A 22,653-nucleotide genomic window follows, 5' to 3' on the forward strand; every position below is an offset into this window, starting at 1 on the left:
ACCAGTTTTGTTGATCAAGATATGACAGTTTGCTCCTCCTTTGTCATATTTTTCAGCAACGCATGTTGCAATGCAATAAGATGGGTTTATATTTTACCATTGTCAAACTGATGTGAATGACTAATCCTTACAACACTCTGAATCACTGTGGATTTAAAGATTATCTTTCTCTTTTAACTTATCAGAGCCTCAGGTTGACATCTCAGGTTGGCACTAGTGGCTCCCATCTTATTTTCCTAATGCATCATTAGCATAACAACATGACAGCTCCAACCTGCTAAAAAGTTGAAGGGGGTCCCTTTTGCACATCTCTCTCATTGCAACGCTACACCTTCACTCCCCTTTCCTCCTGCTTCCCACAAACATTTTCCTGACAGTTTTTGTCAATGAATCCGCTTGAAAAGGAAGAAACGCAGTGCTACACAACATGTTCTCCTGGCAGAACATATATTTGCATGGTTTACCTCCAGCTTCTGTTTGATATTTGGTTTCAGCTTTCATTTAATACTCAACAAGATGATACTGTGTTTGCTAACATCATTGCAGGCAGCAGCAGACTTTTTTCTGACTCTCTCCCTCCCTGCCCACTACCCACTACCCACCCCCAGCAGCAGTGCTTGTGAGTGGCTGAAGTGTAATTATAGATTGCAAATTAACACCTAAATACTTTGACACTTACTTGTTACCAAAATAGGTGCTCAATATATCAATATTATGAATAATGAATAAAAACTACACAGCCATAAATATAGCTTTGCTTTAAAGGTACAGCTTCTTTAAAAAAAAATCCTGAGAATGTCCCTTTCTACTTTCTAACTTACAGATATAGCTTATGAGCCAAAGCAATTCTTTAGGCGTGCACAATGACATGCATATCCACATACTTCTCCAAGATTTATTTCTGGCAGTAGTACCCAACACAGAATCAAAGGTCTAGCAGACGTTCCTTGAGTTCCATATTGAATGAGCAGCTGCTTCCTGCAATGGGTGCCCAGAGGCTCTGCTACTTGCCCAGCATTCATTGTACAGTCCTTTGGACTGGGGCCATAAACCCCAAAAGCTCTAATGCATGTGTAGGATTCCAACGTGACCATATTGGGCCCAATCAAACAGGAATCTCCCCATTCACTCCAATGTAAAAGAATGTAAAGGATAGCTGTACAGAACACCGAAAGGCATCATTATACTCAGCATGGGTGACCAGTGCAAAGGAACTTGGATGGGGACCTCCCTTTGGCACAGATAGATTTGTTGAACTCAAAGGCTGGGTGGCTGGAGGACGGTACTGCTGCCTGTAATTCCCTCAACTCTTGGACGGTTTTGCTATTTGAAGCATGGATCAGACAGTAACTGATGTCAGGCTAGGAGCTAGGGAAGGTGGCTTTTGCCAACAAGGATGATGCACAATGAAGCTGTTCTAGCAGCCATCATGCGGAATAGTATCCACACTGGCCACAGTCACGCTGCATCTTTATTCCAGTATTATTCCACTTTAAACAGTCATGGCTTCCCCCAAAGAACCCTGGGAAATGTAGTTCAGCTGAAAGTGAAGGATGCTGAGAGGTGTGAGGGGACTCCTATTCTGCTCAGAGCTACAATTTACAGAGCAGTTTAACAGCCAGTTCCTCTTCCCAGAGAACTCTGAGAATTCCCCTCTATGAGGAGAATAGGGATCTCCTAACAACTCACAGCGCCCTTCACAAGCCACACTTTCCAGAGTTATTTGGGGGAAGCCATGAGTGTTTAAAGTGGAATAATACTGGAATAAATATGTAGTGTGAATGTGGCCACTGTGTGTATCTCCGGTGTGCATGTGACACATGCAGATAGTTAATCCCCATTGGTTTAAGCATGTCTAACTCTGGGTTGAATTTAGGCCATTGCAGATAATTGTACTAAAAGTAATATGCACCTAGTTTATCTCATATTGTTTCATAGCTTCATTGCAGTGTGAGTGTCTGGAGCACACAATAGAGCTGCAGTATATGGTAGAGGCTTAAAAAGAGCTCTCAGTACAGGAACAAAAGACACATTGCAAAATGGTTTATCATGGGGTAATCATTTACAGTGGTGCTACTAGCCACACACTTACAGAGAAGACAGTCTAAGCCAGCTGGAAGATGGCGTGGCAAGAGCATAGCAGATGAATGTCCTTTACATATGCTGGAATAGATTTTTCAAAAGGCATACATGGCACTTGGTCAAGACGTTTCCCCTGGAATACAATGAGAGCTTTGCTATTCTCTCTTAGAATCTAATGAAACAGCTGTTTCCTGGAAACATGTGGAAGAGAGTGAAGAGGCTGCTAGTCTCTGGTGTCACATAGCAGAAAAAAGCCTGCCTGGACTTCAACATTTCTTTTAGTCAAAAGAGCTGTGAGGAAAAGATGTAAGATTTTTTTCCAGCTGAAATCACCCTTGACTTCACCATGGTTTAATTAAGGACTTGGGCTGAAGAATGGGAGGAAAGCCGTAACTCAATTCACGTGGAAGGTTCCATGTGTGCTAACTGGACTCTCCAGGTACAGCGGGGAAAGACACTTGTCTGAAACGCTGGAGAGAATGCTGCCAGTTGGTATACTAGACAATACTGAGATTGATGGACAAATGGTCTGATTCAGTATACAACTGCTCAATATGTTAAGTTAGTTTCTATATCTTGCCAGGAAGCGTTTTTGCAATCTGCCTCTGGGGATAAATAATCTACTCCCTGTCCAGTTTTTTTTTTTTTAAAAAAAAACAGTCTCTAGTGAAACTTCCTTATTGCATTGTTGAAAAGAAGAGTCAGCTTCTGGATTAAAATTTAGCTCAGAAATATTTCAAATTTTAATTTTTATTTCAAAACACTGATGCCTGAACAAGAGTTCTATGCAGTTTAAAAGCTTTTATCCCACACTTCAACAACAGTATGTCCCTACTAACACATTTTGAGTTCAATGGCATTGGAACTTACTCTTGGGTAAGTGTGCATAGCATTGCAGCCTTAAAACGGTGACCATAAAATAAAACCAGAATGAAAACCAACAAAATGCAACTAACTCACATAAAAACCAATAAAATAACAATAAATGAAGTTCTATTTAACAAACTCAGTCCACGCCACTAATTGCTTGCATAAATGAAAACAAATTCCAGTGCTCCTAAAAATTAGAATAGATACTAAAAATTAGAATTAGAACAGATAAGGTAAGGGATTTCAATTGGTGGAAGCAAAGCACACAAAACGTCCCTCTTCATGGTAGACACCTAATATCGACTGATCAATCGATCGATAGATGGCAAATTTAACAAAAAAGAGAGAAAATATTTTTAAAAAGAAATACTATGCTTAAGCGGGAGCACCCAGAACATGTCCTGTGATTGTGATTGCAAGAATTGTTCAGGCTTCAGATATTCTGGTACCTGACTGTTATCACTTTGTGGGTCAAAATCACCACTTAGTATTTTGCTCATAACCAGTGGAATGCTTTTAATACTGGCAGTATATGTTAATTTCTACTTTTCTTGTTAGCAGTTTAGGAACCACTATAGGACTAGTTGATGTTTCCAGATTGTCTTCATAGGCAGATTCATATATACAGTAATCAGCCCTGATGATTACCAGAACATAGATCACCAAGGCTGATCAGGTCTTTCTAGGAAATGTTGCAGGTGTCACAACAACCAAGATTGCCTAAAGGCTTCTTGTGCCAGGAGTGTTAGTTTGCCATCTGTCTGCAAGGCTGGACCTAATCCTTTAGGGGTGATGCAACCATCTAGAACACCTGCTTGTCATTCACAGTTGTGAACTGTAGAAGAAAATATGCAATCTATAAAGACACAGCCAGGACAGATGCAACAGATCGGGAATAGAGTCAAAAGAGTTTGCTTATTGATTGATTGGTTAACTGACTGATTTTTAAAACATTTGTGGGCCACTTTTCAAATAAAATGGCAAGGCAGCTTACAGGATAAAATCAACACAATAAAACAATAAAATACAAAAAGCACAAATATAGATGTCCAGAATTTCCAAGACAGTCAGGACTAAAAATCACTCTGGGGAATGCTCTTGCTGTTTTAACCAATTGGTGGAACACCATTACTGTAGGTGCCCAATGTATTTCTATAGGAAGGTTATTCCACAGCACAGGGGCCATTGCACAGAAGGCCCTTCCTTGAGTCATGACCAGACAAAGCTCTTCTTAGTGCAGTACAACTAGAAGGGCTTCCTCTGACAAGCTCAGTGCTCATGATATGATGAACAGGGGAAATAAAATATATTGGGAGATACATAATGCAGATGGCATACGAGGGCATAACATTTTCCTCACCAAGTGTAGTTGGTCCCTGGAAATCTAGAAATAATCAGTGTATTGCTGTTCTTTACCATCTCCTTCAGGGTTGTATTCAATGTTAATCCTACTCAAAGTAGACCCATTGACATCAATGACGCTAAGTTAGTCATGTCTCTTAACTCCAATGGGTCTACTCTGAATAGGACTAGCATTGAATGTCACCCTTTATCTTTCCTTCTGTAACATGGTATTATTAATATCTTTGCATGTAACATTGACAGTGAAGTCTAATTGTAAAGACTCTGCTAAACTTCTATTTAATGAGCCTATGTTTATTATTTCTTTTAAAATAAAAACTTATGCTGCTGCACATTTGTTTGTTCAGTAAGCAAAAACTGGATCACATCAATACTGCTTGTACAGCCACACACATTAGCATGTTACTGATAATATTTTGTTGTGCTCATGTTTGTGCTTTTCTTTCTGTCTTCTCATAAATACCTGCCAATTTTAACAGCATATACAATGGCAATCAAGGCGTTACCAAAATGTCTGCCCACTCTTTCAGAATCCCTATGGGTTTTTTTCTCCATTGTTTTGTATTATAGACGAATCTGCACAGACAAAAAGGGAAAAATGCTTCATAAAATGTTAAATACAAAAATAAGGCTAGCCAACATTAAGATGAACGGGGTTCATTTCTGAAGATCTAGGGTTTCTCTATTCCTGTAACTTTAATTACAGTCATTTGAGTGTCATCTCCTTTGACATTTATGGGAATTTATTAATCATAGACCAAATAGAAGAAGTCATTGCATTTTGTCTTCTTTGGTTACCAAGTCTTCAGCCAGACAAGAGACAGCAGTAAGTATATCTGGTCGGCTTTACTGGTGATTGGTTTCTGCTGTTTCTGTTGCTTGACTGGTTGTAATGCTCAGCAGGGAGCATGTGTTCCCACATGCTCTCTGAAATATTAATACACAAAAAAGTACTGAGGTTTCTGATAGCAGCAGATTGGCTGCTCTGCGGTTTTCTGATTAGAGGTGTATTGGTGATTCCGGGAAGCCAGTGGCGCCTAAATGGGCTATGCCTAATAAGGTTCTGAAAGCTGATAGCATAATTTAAGAGGGCTCAGACTCGCAAAGCCACAGACCTGGCTCACCCCTGCAAATTGCAGTGTTTGTTAATGCTTCTGGTATAGACATCTTTTAGTCAACCAAAAGTAGATATATTAAGTGAAAAAATTGACTTGTGGTTCACAAAAAGATGCTTGCCTCCAGGTCTGGGTTTGACAGACACATTCTCCTCAGGTTTAAACAGAGAAGCTTCAGAATCTATTTTTTCCCAGAGCACTGGAGAACACAACCTTCAAAAAGGATACCTTTAGACTTTCCTTAGGGGGAAAAAAAAACTTCTAGTGTCATAATCTTGCACATCACGCACCACCTGGGAAATCTAAAAACAATTTAAGGAAAAGAAAGTGCAGGGAGGGCAGGGGAATCCTTTTATTTTGAGCACAGAGATTATAATCATGTAAGTGTCAGACTTGGTAGAAATGGAATATAAAAGAAGAAGTGATTAAAATGGGCACTAAAATTTATATTGTGTTTTCAGAATCAATTTTAATTAAATGAGGTGGTGGCCAGCTAATGGTGTTTTTAAAATGAATCTTCTTACTAAATGTTTAATGACAATATGTCTGCTAAGGAACATCCCTTGTAATCTTTCAAGGAGGATATCACTGACATACAAGAGAGTTTAGAAGTAGTAACAGCTGCTAGTTTGCAAGGTTTTGGAGATGAAAAGAAAGTTAGCTTTGTGATAATATGTTGGATACCGATCTCTAGAAGCTGTATACCAATGGATTTGATGTTTCACAAATTTATGAAGAGAAAACACATTGTTTTCAATTATAGCTAGCTCATTGGTCATTCTAGGAACATATAATAAAATACTGATTCTCAGACTATTGTTCCTGCTTTTAGCGGGGGTGCATTTGCCTTCACCCCCTCCGTCCTAGAAGAGGACTCAGGAGTTCATCTCCTGAGAGGGAGGGGTTGTTAGCAGGCATGTGGTGGCCATAGCACCAGTTGGAAAGGGCTTGTAAGCCAGCTCTGCCCCAAACTCAGCCTCTTTGCTGTGCCCACCCTCCCTCTTTGCCATATGGGCTTTGCTAGCCACCATTTTGGTGATAAGTAGGAATTTCAAGAATTCTATTGGCTTCTAGAGTGATGAGGTTAGCTTGCCTTTCTTGGCATGGAGTTCAGGCAGGTGAGAAAAAAGGGGGCAAAACAACAGGTATACTGAGGCATTCTTGATCTAAGGGCACCTTTTAGGGATGACTAGTGGTTTATGCCTGGGGGTGACCTAGTGACCTGATTTGCACATTGGTGTGAATGCCAGTGTGGCAGGGCCAGGATGCGGAAGCTGGGTGAACACTCAAGACTCAACTAGCAAGGAGAGAGGAATTTGCTTCCCCATCTGTGGCTGGGGAACTATAGCCAATGGTTGCTTTACAAGCCCAGAGGACTGGAGGGATCCTTCCCTATCAGACAGAGTTTAATCCTCACCTGCCCGAGCAGTTTGAATTTGGTTAATTCAGTTAATGGGACTGCAGTTTCTCCAAAAAGTTTGTTGAATATTAACAAACATAACTTTATTCCAATCTTATGTCTCATGAGTTTTCTTGTGAGTGTGGTGGCTCTTACCTTTTATAGCACTAACATTATTATTTTTATGAAACTGTTGGCTGTGAAACTATAATGGACCTTCACTACTATAATCATTTCATTGTTTTTGAGAGTATGACTGTTCTTTCCCTTCCACACTATTGATGGGATGTGTCTCAAATGAGGCTCCTCATATCACCCCTCTTCCTCCCCATTTCCTCACGCGAGAGATCCAGTTTTATGGGCATGCAGGCAAGTTACTAACAGCTCTTTGTGTCTTTTAAAAATATTGAAATTTATACCTGGTATACTGGAATTCCAAGGGAATTCCCAGGTTGGCTTTCTGGAATATCGAATGGTAGAAACCAAGCCCTGCCAATCTGATTCAGGGCCCGATCTGGTGGTCCCAATCTAACCTGGAATGAGCTAGGGCCAACCCAACCCAAATCTGCGGCCTGAACCATTCTGGGGTCCTTGCACAGTCATGTAGTCAAAAGGAAGAAAGAGATGTGCCTCTCCTCCCCCCTTCCCACTGCAGGGTTTAAAAAAGGGTTGATGACTGTCTTGGATCATTGCATAATATCACTATGGGCCATCAGGTGAATAGATTGACTCTCCCCCCCCGCTCTTTTGTACAGTCAATAAGCTACAAATATTTATTTAAGGGGTAAAAGTGGGCTTTTGATATATGTGACGACTTGGGATGAGGTGTCAGCACTTGGCTGACGATACCCAGATCTATTTCTCTGTAACATCTGAATAGGGAGAGGCTGTGCAAGCCCTGGACCGCTGCCTGGACATGGTGGTGGGCTGGATGAGGGGCAATAAACTGGCTCTATATCCTAGCAAGATGGAGGTGCTGTGGGTAGATGATTCCCAAGTCTGGATAATTGGTTAATTTTGGCAGGAGTCGCATTTCCTCTGAAAGTGCAGGTTCTTAGTCTTGGGATGCTCCTGAATCCATCTTTGTCTCTAGAGGCCCAGATGATCTCAGTGGCTAGGCCTTTTACCAGCTTTGGCTGGTAAGACAGTTGTGGCCATTTCTGGACCGGGATAGCCTGATCACTGTTGTCCATGCACTGATAACCTCCAGGTTGGATTACTGTAATGCGCTCTATGTGAGGCTGCCCTTGAAGTTGGTCTAGAAGATGCAGCGAGTGCAAAATGCAGTGACACAACTGCTTACTTGGGCAGGATATCACCAACATGTTACCTCACTGCTGAAATAATTGCACTGGCTGCCCATTAGCTACCAGGCTAAGTGCAAGGTTCTGGTTTTAGAGTATAAAGCCCTATGAAGCTTGGGACCAGGATAACTGAAAGATCATCTTACCCCATATATATCCAATCAATCACTGCACTCTGCAGGTGTGGGCCTTCTGCAGATACCATCTCATGAATAGGCTGCTTCTGCATAACATAGGAAACAGAGCTTTAGTGTTGTGGAATCTACCCTTTGGAATGAACTCTCCTTCAACATTAGTCATACAGCTGGTATAGCACAGTGGGGAGGAGAGCCTGCCTGGGAGTCCAGAGTCTGTGAGTTCAAATCCCCGCTCGTGTTTCCTGGGTGTCAAGGGCCAGCTAAGATCACCTCCACGGTGAGTAACTCAGGGTTATGTGCCCTGCCACCTGTGCAGCCATAGGCAAGCTGCATAGTCCCAAGGAGTCCAGTTGCCCCCCAGCTGGCAGTTGCGGACAAGGAAGGGGCTGGCTTGTGCAGCTGTGGCAAGCTGAGCAGGCCCTAGCCAGCTGGGGAGGACTAGCCTCAGAGGGAGGCAATGGTAAACCCCCTCTGAATATCGCGTACCATGAAAACCCTATTCATAGGGTAGCCATAAGTCGGGATTGACTTGAAGGCAGTCCATTTCAATTAGGTGACATCTCTGTTGTCTTTTTGATACCTATTGAAGACCTTCTACATTCAACAAGTCTTTTAGGTAGAGACCTTACCTCAGTCTGCATCTGTGTTGGAATTGTTTTTAGATTTTTAGGTGTTTTAAAGGTTTATTTTTATTTCAAGATGTTTTTAGTGTTGTTGTTTGCCTCCCTGGCCTCCTTCTGGGAGGGAGGATGGAATATCAATTAAATTAAAATAAATAAATAAATAGGTACTGTACATGACCAACTTGATGGGCTGTAAATTAAAATGAAAGAAAAAGGCAACCAAAAGTGGAGATGTTTGAGAATTTCAGCAGAAGCATTAATGGCTGCAGTTTGTGTGTTTGTCTGTAATTAGGAACAGAAATCAGTCAAGTGAATAAGATTAGTTTTCATTTTTGATTTTTTTTAAGTCTACAGATGATATGTAATGACTTCCTTTACATTTTTTTGACGTTTCCTTTACATTGAAATGAATGTAAGCTAAATAAATAGCCATGCAAGTTACATCAGTTAAATAGCAGAAAGCAAACAATTAATGGAGTATTTGGTAGAAACAGAACTGCACTGGAATGGAAATAGCACTGATTATGAGGAATACAATTTTTAACAGAAATGGTTCCTTTCTTACTACCTTAGTCAGAAGATGGCAAAGGAGACAGCCGACTGCATAACCGGGAGGGAAACTCCAAGCTCATGCTGTTTGCTTTTTGGCAAACTGATGATGATGTAAAGGCTAGAAATGTATATAGGTACCCCCCCCCAACTTGCACCTTTGTAAATAAACAAATACTGGAGGTGGAGGGAACCACTTATTTTATTGTTGTTGTTATGTGCCTTCAAGTCGATTATGACTTATGGCGACCCTATGAATCAGCAACCTCCAAAAGCATCTGTCATGAACCACCCTGTTCAGATCTTGTAAGTTCAGGTCTGTGGCTTCCTTTATGCAATCAATCCATCTCTTGTTTGGCCTTCTTCTTTTTCTGCTCCCTTCTGTTTTCCCCAGCATTATTGTCTTTTCTAGTGAATCATGTCTTCTCATTATGTGTCCAAAGTATGATAACCTCAGTTTCATCATTTTAGCTTCTAGTGACAGTTCTGGTCTAATTTGTTCTAACACCCAATTATTTGTCTTTTTCACAGTCCATGGTATGCACAAAGCTCTCCTCCAACACCACATTTCAAATGAGTTGATTTTTCTCTTATCCGCTTTATTCACTGTCCAACTTTCACATCCATACATAGAGATCAGGAATACCATGGTCTGAATGATACTGACTTTAGTGTTCAGTGATACATCTTTGCATTTGAGGACCTTTTCTAGTTCTCTCATAGCGGCCCTCCCCAGTCCTAGCCTTCTGATTTCTTAACTATTGTCTCCATTTTGGTTAATGATTGTGCCAAGGTATTGATAATCCTTGACAAGTTCAGTGTCCTCATTGTCAACTTTAAAGTTACATAAATCTTCTGTTGTCATTACTTTAGTCTTCTTGACGTTCAGCTGTAGTCCTGCTTTTGTGCTTTCTTCTGTAACTTTCATCAGCGTTCGTTTTAATTCATTTAAAAATGTTTATATGCCACCTTTCTGAACAATACTCTTCCAAGATGGGTTACATATTAAATTCAAAAATAGAATAATATTTCTAGGATACATCACCCTCAGAAATACATTTCATAATATGAAACAGTAGTTTAAAAGAAACAGCAATTTAAGAAGAAAAAAGTTGTCCCAGCCAAAGTGAGCATTCCTTATGTAGAGGCCACCAGAAAGCTCACATCCACACTGTAAATTTAAAGCACTCTTATACCACTTTAATCACTGTGGCTTCCTCCAAAGAATCCTGGAAACTGTAGGTTTTCTTAAGTGTGCTGGGAATTGTAGCTGTTACCTAAGAATTCTCAGCACCCTTAAGTACAGTTCTCAAGAATTGTTGGTGGGAAGCCATGGCTTCAAAGTGGTATGAGAGTGCTTTAAATGTGTGGTGTGGATGTGACCTCTTCAGGACATGTAAGTCGCCAATACTCTCTTCTTACAAAATATCTGGTATTTCAAAAGACTGCTGCTAAAATTCAAGCAAATGCAGAGCCACAGAAAGGTTAGTCATGGTTTGTCATGGTTTTGGTTTACCTTGCTACTTCTGGGTTGGTATTTGCTTCATTTCTGATTTTTGTCAGGCATTCAAGAGCTATGCTCTTCTACAGAATTACCATTTATCCATTCTCTCACACAGTTGTACAGAACTGAAAAGTTCCTATATTGGTATGTCTGTGTTATTCACAGATGTTCAAACCTGCTCTTTAGTGAAGATTGACCAGAGCCACAAGTCTCCCAAATCATACTGTATCTCCTCCAATTTCACCAGTGAACTTTCCTAAGACCTTTAATCAGAGCCTTCGGCTGTGCCAGGCTGATGGCTCTGCCCCATCTAGAAGCCAGATTTTCCCCAGGCCAGATTCCCAGTTGGTCAGGATGACAATGTTTGCTACACTTGCACCAAATTAGGGCAAACATTATGTGCTTTCTCACATCACAGCTGAATATGAGTTTCAGAAGCAAGAAAAGAATGAAGCAGTAACCAAACAACATTGTAATGAAGCTAAATATCAGGTTCTGCATTTTTGTCAGGAACCATAAAATGCTTGTTCTGAAAACAGCATAATGAGAATATAAATATGTTTACTATTCAACTGTTGTAAGGTCTGAACTTCCTATGTCTTGACGTTAGGGCACAGGTAAGAAATAGGATCTGGCTGGTGAGCTGGATCTTTAGCTCCCCTCTCAGTTAATTTTGACAGGTGGGCAGGGCTGTGCACTTGTCTATCACACAACTTCGTAGTGATGTCAGATGACCAATTTTTCCTTTGTAGCCTGGTTTGAAACAAAGCTATACTGCAAAGGGGGGGAATGTTTCATTACAGGGATAGGTTGGATTCAAACCAAGCCTGCAAAGGAACTCAGCAGGCTTGAAGTTACCATCAATCAGCTGATTGGTAGTAATGTCAAGCCCTGATGTTAGCAGGGATCAGTTTTGTTAATCCTAGCCAAATTTAAAAGGTGCTGAATATAAGCTCCAGTTGCCACGGAACAATTAGGAATGTATTTTAAGGTTCTCAGTTGTTCCTTTGATGCTATAACTTCACCTGTCCCACACCTGACATCATATATGACATCAGGTATGGTGAGGTGAGCAGAGCTTGGTGGAAAATGGTCTCACTAGTCAATTTTTACCTGCAGAGTGGAAGTTTGCCTTGTCTGAGTTAGGAAATAGTTATTGCAAAATTGACTAGTATATCAATTTTCTTCACACTCTGTATACACAGAGAGATTGATAAAAATGGGAGTCTGTTGGCAAGACATGAAAGAAAGAATCTACATCTGATATGCTGCCAGTTTCATGGGTGCTTTAAACTTCAGCAGTTTGCAAAATAAAAGGCCTAGTGAGTTGAGAAAGAGGGAGTATACTGAGAGTTTCTATATTCCACACAGCCACATGGGTTGGTTTGAAGTAAGCAGATTTTATTACTCTACTAGCAGCCTTGTGCTTGCAGTTGCTTTGGAATATTAAGAAACCTCCAAAATAGCCATTCAGCTTTGAAATCAGTGGTTGAAATCAGTGCAGTTTTGAAAGTTTGCTTTGGAATATTAAGAAACCCCCAAAATATCCACTCAACTTTGAAATCAGTGGTTGAAATCAGCACAGATTTGAAAGGTTCAGTCCACTACTTGGTACAAAATGGCATCCAATCATATCCAAACGACAAATACTTCTTCCTCAATCTCAGGAACCATCATGCAAAATTTCGTTACTGTCAGGCTTCAGATTAAACTAAACAGCACTCCCAAATCCATTTGCAGGGATAATGTAAAAAAAGCAATGTCTAGTCATTATCCAAAGTCAGAACGCAGGGGCAACATGATGTTCGGTATTATAAAAATACCAGAGAGAAATAGGAACTAAGCTTTGGTAGTCCTATTTCTTAGCAGAGATATAAAAAACACAAGCAGCAGAGTGAGAATGTAACCAGCCCCACCTTTCTCTATATAAATAACAACAGACACAATCTTCTTAGGTAAAAGATAAAAACATTTACTCACAACCTCCTCATATGTTAGAAACATAGGCTGTAGCTTAGATGAAAGAAAATAGCAATCTCAGTCCATTTTTGGTGTTTGGTATTGATGCTATCAGCAGAGAGCATCATTTGCCATGCAGCCTCTCTCAATGGTGGATAGATCAGCAATGGAGAATATTCAGAAAATCCTCCAGGACAAAGGAAGGAGGAAACCAGGTAACTAACCCCACCCATAAGGAAGTTACATCTTGGCAAACAGGTGCATGGGATATTTCCCAAATATGCCCCCCCAAGTGAACATGCAACATTTGCCTATTCCAACACATGAGAGGCAAGTATCAGAAACAGTCCAAAGTCAACACAAGGCAGCCTAGCCACCAGCTAGATGGGGAAACTGTGCAAGGGCATTCATCTAGCACTGTCTGCCAGGAAGTGGAGGCTTTTAACCATAAACCTTCAGAGCCCCACTCAGAGCATAGCTGCAGGCCATCTGGATCGCCTGAGGAGATTGATCAACTCATGAGGGGTAGCTTCCTCATTTGTAGCACCTTACTCCCAATGAGTAGTCATTCTTCAGCTGGGCACTCCAGCATCTGGCAGCTAACTGGGCATGCGCTATTAAGTGCTGGTGCTGCCCCAGGTTTGGTGGGCACTCAGCGTCTACCTCAGATTCTGCGCAGGGGCCCTCTGTGTCTTTTGGAGGAAATTGGTGTGCCATGGCACCTGAAAGCCCCAGATCTTACTGTCCATTGACATAGCCTGCTCCTCTATAATTTTTCTTTGGGGAGCTCCAAGTCCTCTTCTGAATAGAATTCCTCTAGTGGGGGCATGACAGTTATGATACCTGTCCAAAGCACTGCAGCTTTGCAGGTTCAGTCTGCCATTTTAATTCAAAATGACATTCAATTGTTTCCAAATATAGAGTACAACCTGCTCCTTGATCTCAGGAACCATCCTGCCAAATTTGGTGATGACTATTAAGCACTAAAGAGTGCTAAACCTAATGTATCAGCACCGTTCCTCTCAAGATTGTAAGTGTTGGGGATTTGGCAGATACCCCTCCTAGACTGATTCAGACACTCTGCAGACAGACCATTCATGACAGCCATCAGGATGATATACACTTTACGTCTCTCAAAGAAGCTCTGTTGCTGATCCAGAGGCCATAGCAATATTGACCTCCACCTCACCAATAGTTACTCCTTTCTCTTACTTTATTCTTCTAAGATAAGACAATGATATAAAGCCAGAATATTGTATTATAATATTGAAGGAAAGCAACACATACAAAATATATTCTACTCTTTCAGCAAAGCTAGCAAAATAATTATACTTATAACTCTTCAAGTAACAAAAAGGGGAGGAAACTTTGGCAGCAAAAGACCACCAACAAAGGACCATGCCCTAATTCACCCAGCAGAACAGCATTGACATAGGCTGAATGACCAAGGACTGGTCCTGTACTGCTTCAATGGAATATATTGATACTATTCAATATTCATCAAACGTATCAATATTTATCAAATTTTAAGCTATGTGTTACAAACTACTTAGCCAAAAGTAATACACCCCCTCCGTCCAACCCCTTGATTCTACTGAAAATCCTCCCCTTATCCCAGGTAAAACTAACCTTTTTGTGACATAGTTGTTTATCACAAAAGTTCCAGAATATCTTAGCTGGTCTTGACCGCAAGTTGCTGCTGGTTTACTTCCCCCTTTTCTTGTTATTTTACATCTCAGAGCCATTAATGGTCAGTCGATGATCTAACCCCAAGATGTTCCTAACTTCTTGTTGCACTTGAGCATGTCTAGCCTGACATTGAACCCCTTCCTTATCTTTTATAAGCTCCAGCCATATTTATGAATCCCCTACATCTATGCAAACATCATAACCCCCGGTATATTTATAAAGCTGAATCCCTTCACCCACACCCTTGTAGCTAATTCTATAGTATATAAATGAATTATGAAACTGGACTATAACCATGGAGTCCCAGGAGCACCCACTGTCCTTTATCTGCTATCCAGATGCTTTTCTTATGCTATTTATTACTTGTAATTCTATGGCCCTATCCTCATAGAATAAAACAACATATCAAAGCATTTCAGGCATGTTTAAAACAATTTCAAGCATTTTTATCTATTATGTCTTTACTACCTCTTTCCATTAGAAAAACAACAACTGTCAGTTGCAGGTTCATGCTTATTACAAAACCAGGTTTGCATGTACTGTGCATGTTGCACCAGATATAGCAAGATGAACCAAAGCACATTCGACCACAGACAGTTTTCTAAACACTGTAATACTAGATAGGGTTATCTGTGTTACATGGTCCTCTGTCTGACTGGGCTTTTAAAATCATGTCAATTAAAAATCACTTGGGCCTAATGTTCTGGTTTATATCATAGCTTATAATGGCCAATAAATTTCTGATATTTGTTATTCCCTTACATGATATCTGCCAAGGTGTCCAAATATAGTGCAGTCTGGAAAGGTTCAGTCCACTGCCTTGATTCAAAATGGCACCCAGCTGTAGGCAAACGTAGACCAATCCTGCTCTTTTATCTCAGGAGCTATCATGCCAAATTTCGTGACACTATCTTCAGAGGTGTCTAAATGTATAGAGACCAGACAAATAGAAAGATAAAGAGTTGGAAAGACAGACAACTTTCCAAAATAAATAGATTCAGCACTGGTCAAGCAATATATGGATGCTTTGCCTAGTTCAGTTCACCACATTTTAAAAAAGAAATTGGCTAACTGGAGCATGTCCAGAGATAGCAACCAGGATGATCCAGAAACCAAGGCATATGTGGAATGCTTGAAAGAATTCAGTATGTTTATCCAAATGAACAGAAGATGGAGGCGGGGGGAACGATGGCAGATTTAAAATATCTGAAGGGCTGGGACACAGATGGAGCAGTCTTGTGCTCTGTTGCTCTAGAGGTTAGGACTAGAACCAATCAGTAGAAATTGCATGGAAACATATTTCAGCTTCCTAATACAAAGAGCTGTTCAATAGTGAAACATACTGACTCAGTAGGTGGTATGCTCTCCTTTACTAGAAGTATTTAAGCAGATCCTGGGCATCCATCTCTCAGGGATGTCCTAGGTGCATTGCAGAGCCTGCACTAAGCAGGAGAAATCCAGGATAATAAATTTGGTCATACTCATGCTGCCTCCTAACACAGATGATCTATCAGGGTGACCATGATAGTTTGTCACTGTATTCTCACATTACGTCTGTGTTTATGTAGGTGTTCTCCCCTCACTTTTTTTTTTGCATCAACTGTGCTTCTGAGAAGCAAAGGAGGAAACAGTTAATTTCTTCTCTTGAAGCATTAATTCCAGACCTTAGATTGCAAAATAATAAGACATCCAATTAACTTGAATATTTTTAGTTTAGGCCATAACCAGTTAAAATTAAAAACTAAGTGCAAATTACACTTAAGGCAATACCATCTATGTTACCCATCACTGAACAAGTGGAGACAAGACTTTTAAGTCAAACTGAATGAAAATTGCAAATATTTAGTTAATGTCTGCAAAAATAGGTTATGTGTGGTACATTTATACCTTTATGTATAGACAATTTCCCCTCTTGCTCTTTAGACATAGTTTCTACATATATGGTTATTTTTTTTTATCTCTGATTCATAATCACATATCTATGCAGTACAGATCATTTGAGAAATTGAGCAGCTTTGATTAAAACAACTACATTACTAAATACAGCTTGGGTTTGAGGGAAATTAAGAATGAAAACATACTCCTTTAGTACCTCCCAATAACATTCTACAAGATTGTACCATTGTCTGATGGAAAAAGAAAAGAACACATTTTCCGCCTGAGAGAAGTCCCAGACAATAAGAACCCTGAGGATCATGCAATTACATTACTTCAGCTGCAATAGCCACTACCAGATATCCATTTGTTGACATACATTTGAACATCAACATTGCCCTCTAAAAGTGTATTAAAACATCATCATCATCATCATCATCACTGTTTATTTGTATGCCGCCTTTCCATAACAATTTATGCACAAGGCGGCTCACAACATGAACAGAAAAAAGGTACACAACTCACTCTAAGAAATAAATTCAAATGGTCAATAAGTTAACGAAAACATCATAAAAAACATACAATAAATTGATACATCCTTATCATTCTTAATAAAATCCAACAATAAAATACAGAAGCATAATCCCAATAACAGCAAAACAAAAATCAATCATCAGAAATTAAAATTCATCCCTATATTGTTCCAGTGAGCAGAGTGTAGTGCCTAGTGCATTAGTTTTGAATTAAAAAGACCCAGCAGTGAAGCTCACTCAGAGATCTTGGACCAGTTAGACTGACAGCCTACTTCAGGCTACGGATTTTGATTTTCTCGGTTTCTCATTTTTCAAACCTTAAATTCAGTTTGCCCCATTTTCAGATCAATTTGTGGCTTTTTTTAATGAAAAGTGTGCACAAAAAATTGTATGCATTTTGCAAGCAATTTCTCTTAATATATGTACATCATCTTCACTAATATGTGCATTTTTATGCACATGTTCGGGTTGGAGAACTACATTACTAAATTTGGAGAACTGCAAATTTCAAAGGTTAACTGCTGGTTTACTTATTGGTTCAAGAAGAGAGAATCATATGGGCTCATGTTAGATGTGCTGGTAAAAGGGAGATTATTTTCCCTTCTGAATTTTCTAGCACAAAAAGCATCACATCCTTATATAGCATGTCAACATTTCTAGAATCCTTTACTAAAAACACTACAACAGTCCCTTGTCACTTTAGTTTAGAAAACCCCTGAAGTCTCTCCTGTTTTTGTCTGCTTTTGTGTGTGTGTTCTGAAGATAGTTTTTTGTTATAGTTATGTATTATATAATGGAATCTTGGAGGTTGGATGTTTGCAGTTTATTTTTACTTCTTGTAATGATTTTATTGGACTAGTTGCACTGTATTGTATTTTACCTGTCATTAAACTATTTTAAATAAATAAACTAAATATTAATGGGGTGGGAATCCACTATTTTTTAATCAAAACTGGTTCCACTTCTTGAAAAGTCTGAAAATTTTGGGCAACCCCCATACGTGCCTCAAAATGATGCTTTAAGAGAAATTCATTGACATCACTGATATGGATAGCAAGCTGGTAATCAAATGTTTGTCAATCCTTGTTCCAAATAAGAGGAACTAGTAAAGGGAACTTTATAGGTAGGGGGGAAAGCCCTGTTGTAAGCATTAATATCTGGGACTTGTGGTGAGATCGATTTTGTGTAAGCCACACTCATTCTGGTCAAGCCACACCCACAGCCAAGTATGTTAAATTAACTTTAGTGAGGATGAAAGCTTTTACTCCTTTGGATGATAATACCTAGAGTTAAAGCTATTTTAATAATTATTACTTTCTGCATTATTGTTGTATATTTATATACCTGAATTATTTATTTCCTTTTTTTTGTACTTATTGTTTTAATGCTGTTCCTGTGTTTCTTTCTTTTTGTGTCTGTGCACAAAGCCTGGTTGGCTGTTGCATAATAAACTGAACTGAACTGCTATTAGGTGTTGGGCTGGTAAAGACATGGCTGGACTGAAAGGGGGGTTGCAGGTACCTCTGATCATCTGATGGATGGCACATGCAAAGCCCTGTGCACCAGCTTTAGAAGCACGGATGATCACCTGATCAACAATACCTACAAAGTCTGGTGTTTATCAGCTGATAATTTGAATAATGCACTAGTAAAGCATTGTGCATGGGGCTTTGCAAGCACTGCTGATTCTCAATGCTTGCAAAGCTCTGTGCTTTTCCTCCTGTGAGGTTTAATTACAAACTGTTCAGGCAATGAAAAATGGATCAACTGACATCATTATTACAACAGGTGACTGACAGGTGGCAGACCTGTCCACTTATCAAATTTGGCCCACAGGATAAGGATGGTAATAACCTAGGACATTTGAACTACCATTATTCCATTATCCAAGAAGCCATTTATCCTACCTAATGAGACATTTAGGAATACATCTATTATTATATTTTAATTCTATTATTATATTTATCGATTTATGGTGTTAAGTACTGACTGAGCTGCAGCTAAAAGAGGTTATGCATGTTGATATAGAAAAAAATGAGGTAGTGTGACAGGGATACTTTATGGGTAGTATTCTATGCTAGCCCTCAGAGTAGGCCTATTGCAGCTAATAGACATGACTACCTTATGTTCATTAATTTCAATGGGTCTACTCTGAGTAGGGCTTAGTTGAACACAACTATGCAAATTCCCAAACTATGTTTTATTTTATACACTAAAACTTTCTGAGACTGCAAAGGAAGATTAATCCAGTAGCAGCCACTCAATGTAATATTAGCAAAGACTGTATTGGGATATCTATTGGTGATTGCATCTTTCAGTTTTTTACCTGATTTTAGATCTCTCTTTATAGCAGTATCTCATTCTTTGATGCATGACTGAAGACAGAATCCTTGCCAGTCTTTATGTATGTTTTGAATTCATGTATATCCTGTTCAGCAACTTTCCTTTCTTGTTCAGTCCCATCCAATATTGTCACCTTCTCCCACTGTATGGGCATAGACTTGTCCCACCTCATCTGTCAGGAAACTGTAAGAGTGGTGTTGGGACATTGACTACCAGTATCAGCCAACTAGGGCTAATAGTGTTCTCACCATCGATAGACCCCAAGGGCTCTGGCGATGGTGGGCTGTTGCAGCCATGTTGTGGAAGACCTAGCATGGCTTCAACCCCCCTTCCAATGCCATGCATGGCCATGATGCGCAGAGGGTGGGGCAGGGTGGCTATTTAAGCCCTGCTGTGAGCTCCCTCAGCCTCTTTCTGGCATTTCTCTTCTTTTGTTTTGCTCCCCATCACCATAGACAAAGGTCTGACTTTTAGATTCTGAACAGTTAATATATTTACTACATCTTTGGTTCTTTTGGTGGCCAGCTTTCCCATACCCAGAGCTGATGCGCTGCTTTTGCTTGAGGTCATCTAGGAGAGGCTAACTATGCTCTCTAGTCTTCATTTGGCTTGTATGTTTCTCAGGAATGTAACGAGACAATTTTCATTGAGTGGGCAGAGACAAAAATTGGGGAAGCATAAGTGTTGGGGCATCGGTCACTACAAAATAAGTTTCTGGGGGAAAAGGTTTTCTTAGGTAATGACAAAAATAAACTCCAATTTATGTATTTTAATTAGGAACTACAATTTGTGAAGTTTACAAAAAGCAAATCAAATTAAATACAATATTTTCCACGTGCAAAATAGTTATGTAAACTAAATAACAGATTGGAAGTAAATGTATATTGTGCAAGTCATCCTACCATAATGATCGGAACTGTTAATAAACTCTAATGTGCCATGATTTCTCTGCAAACCTGCAGAGAAAATGTTCACTTGAAATTCCTTCATATACGTTACTTTCAAAAGCCAAGAGCCAAGTTTGCTACCTGAAGACAGCAAAAGAAGCCAACGTGGCTTCACAAAACAAAAAGGAACACATACAGAAAGTAGAAAGAAGGTTGGACCATAAAGGAAGAGTACAAACAGATAGCATGGAATTATAGGGATGGCGTCAGGAAGGCTAAAGCTGAGAATGAGCTGAGGTTAGCAAGCGATGCTAAACACAACAAAAAAACTTTCTTCCGGTCCATCCATAGTAAAAGACAAAGAAAAGAAATGGTTCTACAGCTACTCAGTAAGGATGGCAAAATGATAACAGGTGTCATGGCCCCTTCGGAGGACTCATCAGACGAGGATGACTCGGGAGTAACAGCAGCAGACCCAGAAGGAGAAACAGAGGAAACTCCTGAGAACCCAGCTCCTTCTCCCCCTCAGCTGCAGAGCACCCCAGACACAGCTGAAGCCCTTCAGCCAGACGCAGACAGTGAACAGGATACCCCCCCTCACCTGCAGAACATAGACAACAGAAGGTCAGGCAGAAGACGGGCAGGCCTGTCCACTTAAGACCAAAATGCTGATGGCTCACACCTGCTGACAAACATGTTCCTTAAAAGACAAACCTTGGATTCAGCTTGTTGCTGTCTACAACATCAGGCGTGGCTTCGTGTGTTCCCAGATTCCCTGAAACTTATCTCGGACAGACCCCTTAGCAATTGAACCCGGACCTCTACTGACCTCGCTTCTGGACTTCTGGCTTGGCACGTAAGCTTGGAAAGGGCCTTGCCCTTATCATGCTTCCTCCTTGTTAGCCTGGCAGATTTATGACCAAGCTGCCAGCTAAGGACTTTACCGCCCTGGTAAATACCCAGGAATTTCCAGCCCCTGCCTGCAATGTCCTCATTTGCCTCCCTGTCATTGCACCCCTGATGTTTCTTAACTGAATAAGTGGTAGGAGGGAGGTGCCCAGAATGACAAAACAATATGATAAAAAGTCACAATTTTATTCTGTTTTTATGAATACAAATTATATAAAAAGACCAATGCGTTTTGGCTAATCACATATAGCCTTCATCAGGGGCTGAAAGAAAGAAATATACATTGAAATTACTAAACATTCTGTTCAAAATTGTAACTTACAGTTTCAGTTTTTTGGGAAAGGAGGGTGGGGTGGGAGTACAAACATTTTTCATCACTGTTGTTATTATTCACATGCTTGTTTAAATTCTCCCTTCAAAGTGATGGTATTGTTGATGTTATTCAAAAGTTTACAAATTGTCAATAACATGTTCGTCAGGCTGAATCTGGTAAGCGTGTATACTGAGAGTTGCCGTGGAAAATTTACACGCTTACCGGATTCAGCCTGACGAACGTGTTATTGACAATTTGTAAACTTTTGAATAACATCAACAATACCATCACTTTGAAGGAAGAATTTAAACAAGCATGAATTTAAACAAGTAGATTACTGGAATGCACTCTACGTGTGGCTGCCTTTGAAGATGGTTTGGAAACTGCAGCTTGTGCAAAATGCAGTGGCCAGATTGGTAACAGAGACCAGACGATTCAAACATATAAAACTGATTCTGCCCCGCTTGCATTGGCTGCCTGTATGTTTCCAAGCTCGATTCTAGGTGCTGATTTTAACCTATAAAGCCTTACATGGCTTAGGGCCACAATACCTGATGGAACGCCTCTCTCGACATGAACCCAGCCGTACACTACACTAAACATCCAAGGCCTTCCTCTGGGTCCCTCCTCCGAGGGAATCTGGGAGTCTGGCAACAAGGGAGAGGACCTTCTCAGTGGTGGCCCCCAAATTTTGGAATGATCTCGATGATGAGGTGCGCCTGGTTTCAACACTGTTATCTTTTTGGCAGCAGGTCAAGACTTTCCTCCTCTCCCAGGCATTTTAGCATGTGTTTTTTAAATTGATTTTTTAAAAATGTATTTTTAAATTTGTATATTTGTTTTTAATTGCTGTAAAACGCCCAGAGAGCTTTGGCTATGGGGCGGTATATAAAAATATTAAATAAATAAAGCCCTAAACGGCCTTGGACTAATACACCTGAGGGACCGCTTACACCCATATGTACCTGCCTGGGATTTAAGATCATCTGCCTCTGGTCTCCTCTGCGTGCCTGGCATAAAAGATGTTAGACTGACAGGCATGCGGGAGAGAGCTTTTTCAGCTGTGGCCCCCAAGTTGTTGAATACCCTACCCCAAGAAGTCCACTCTGCTCCCTCTGTGTTGGTTTTCCGAAGACTTCTGAAAACAATCTTGTTCCGGAGAGGCTTTGGGAGGGACTGAAGGTAGAGCCTGACACTGAT

This window comes from Rhineura floridana, chromosome 9 (genome assembly GCF_030035675.1).
Source record: "Rhineura floridana isolate rRhiFlo1 chromosome 9, rRhiFlo1.hap2, whole genome shotgun sequence".
NCBI classification, from domain to species: Eukaryota; Metazoa; Chordata; class Lepidosauria; order Squamata; family Rhineuridae; genus Rhineura; species Rhineura floridana.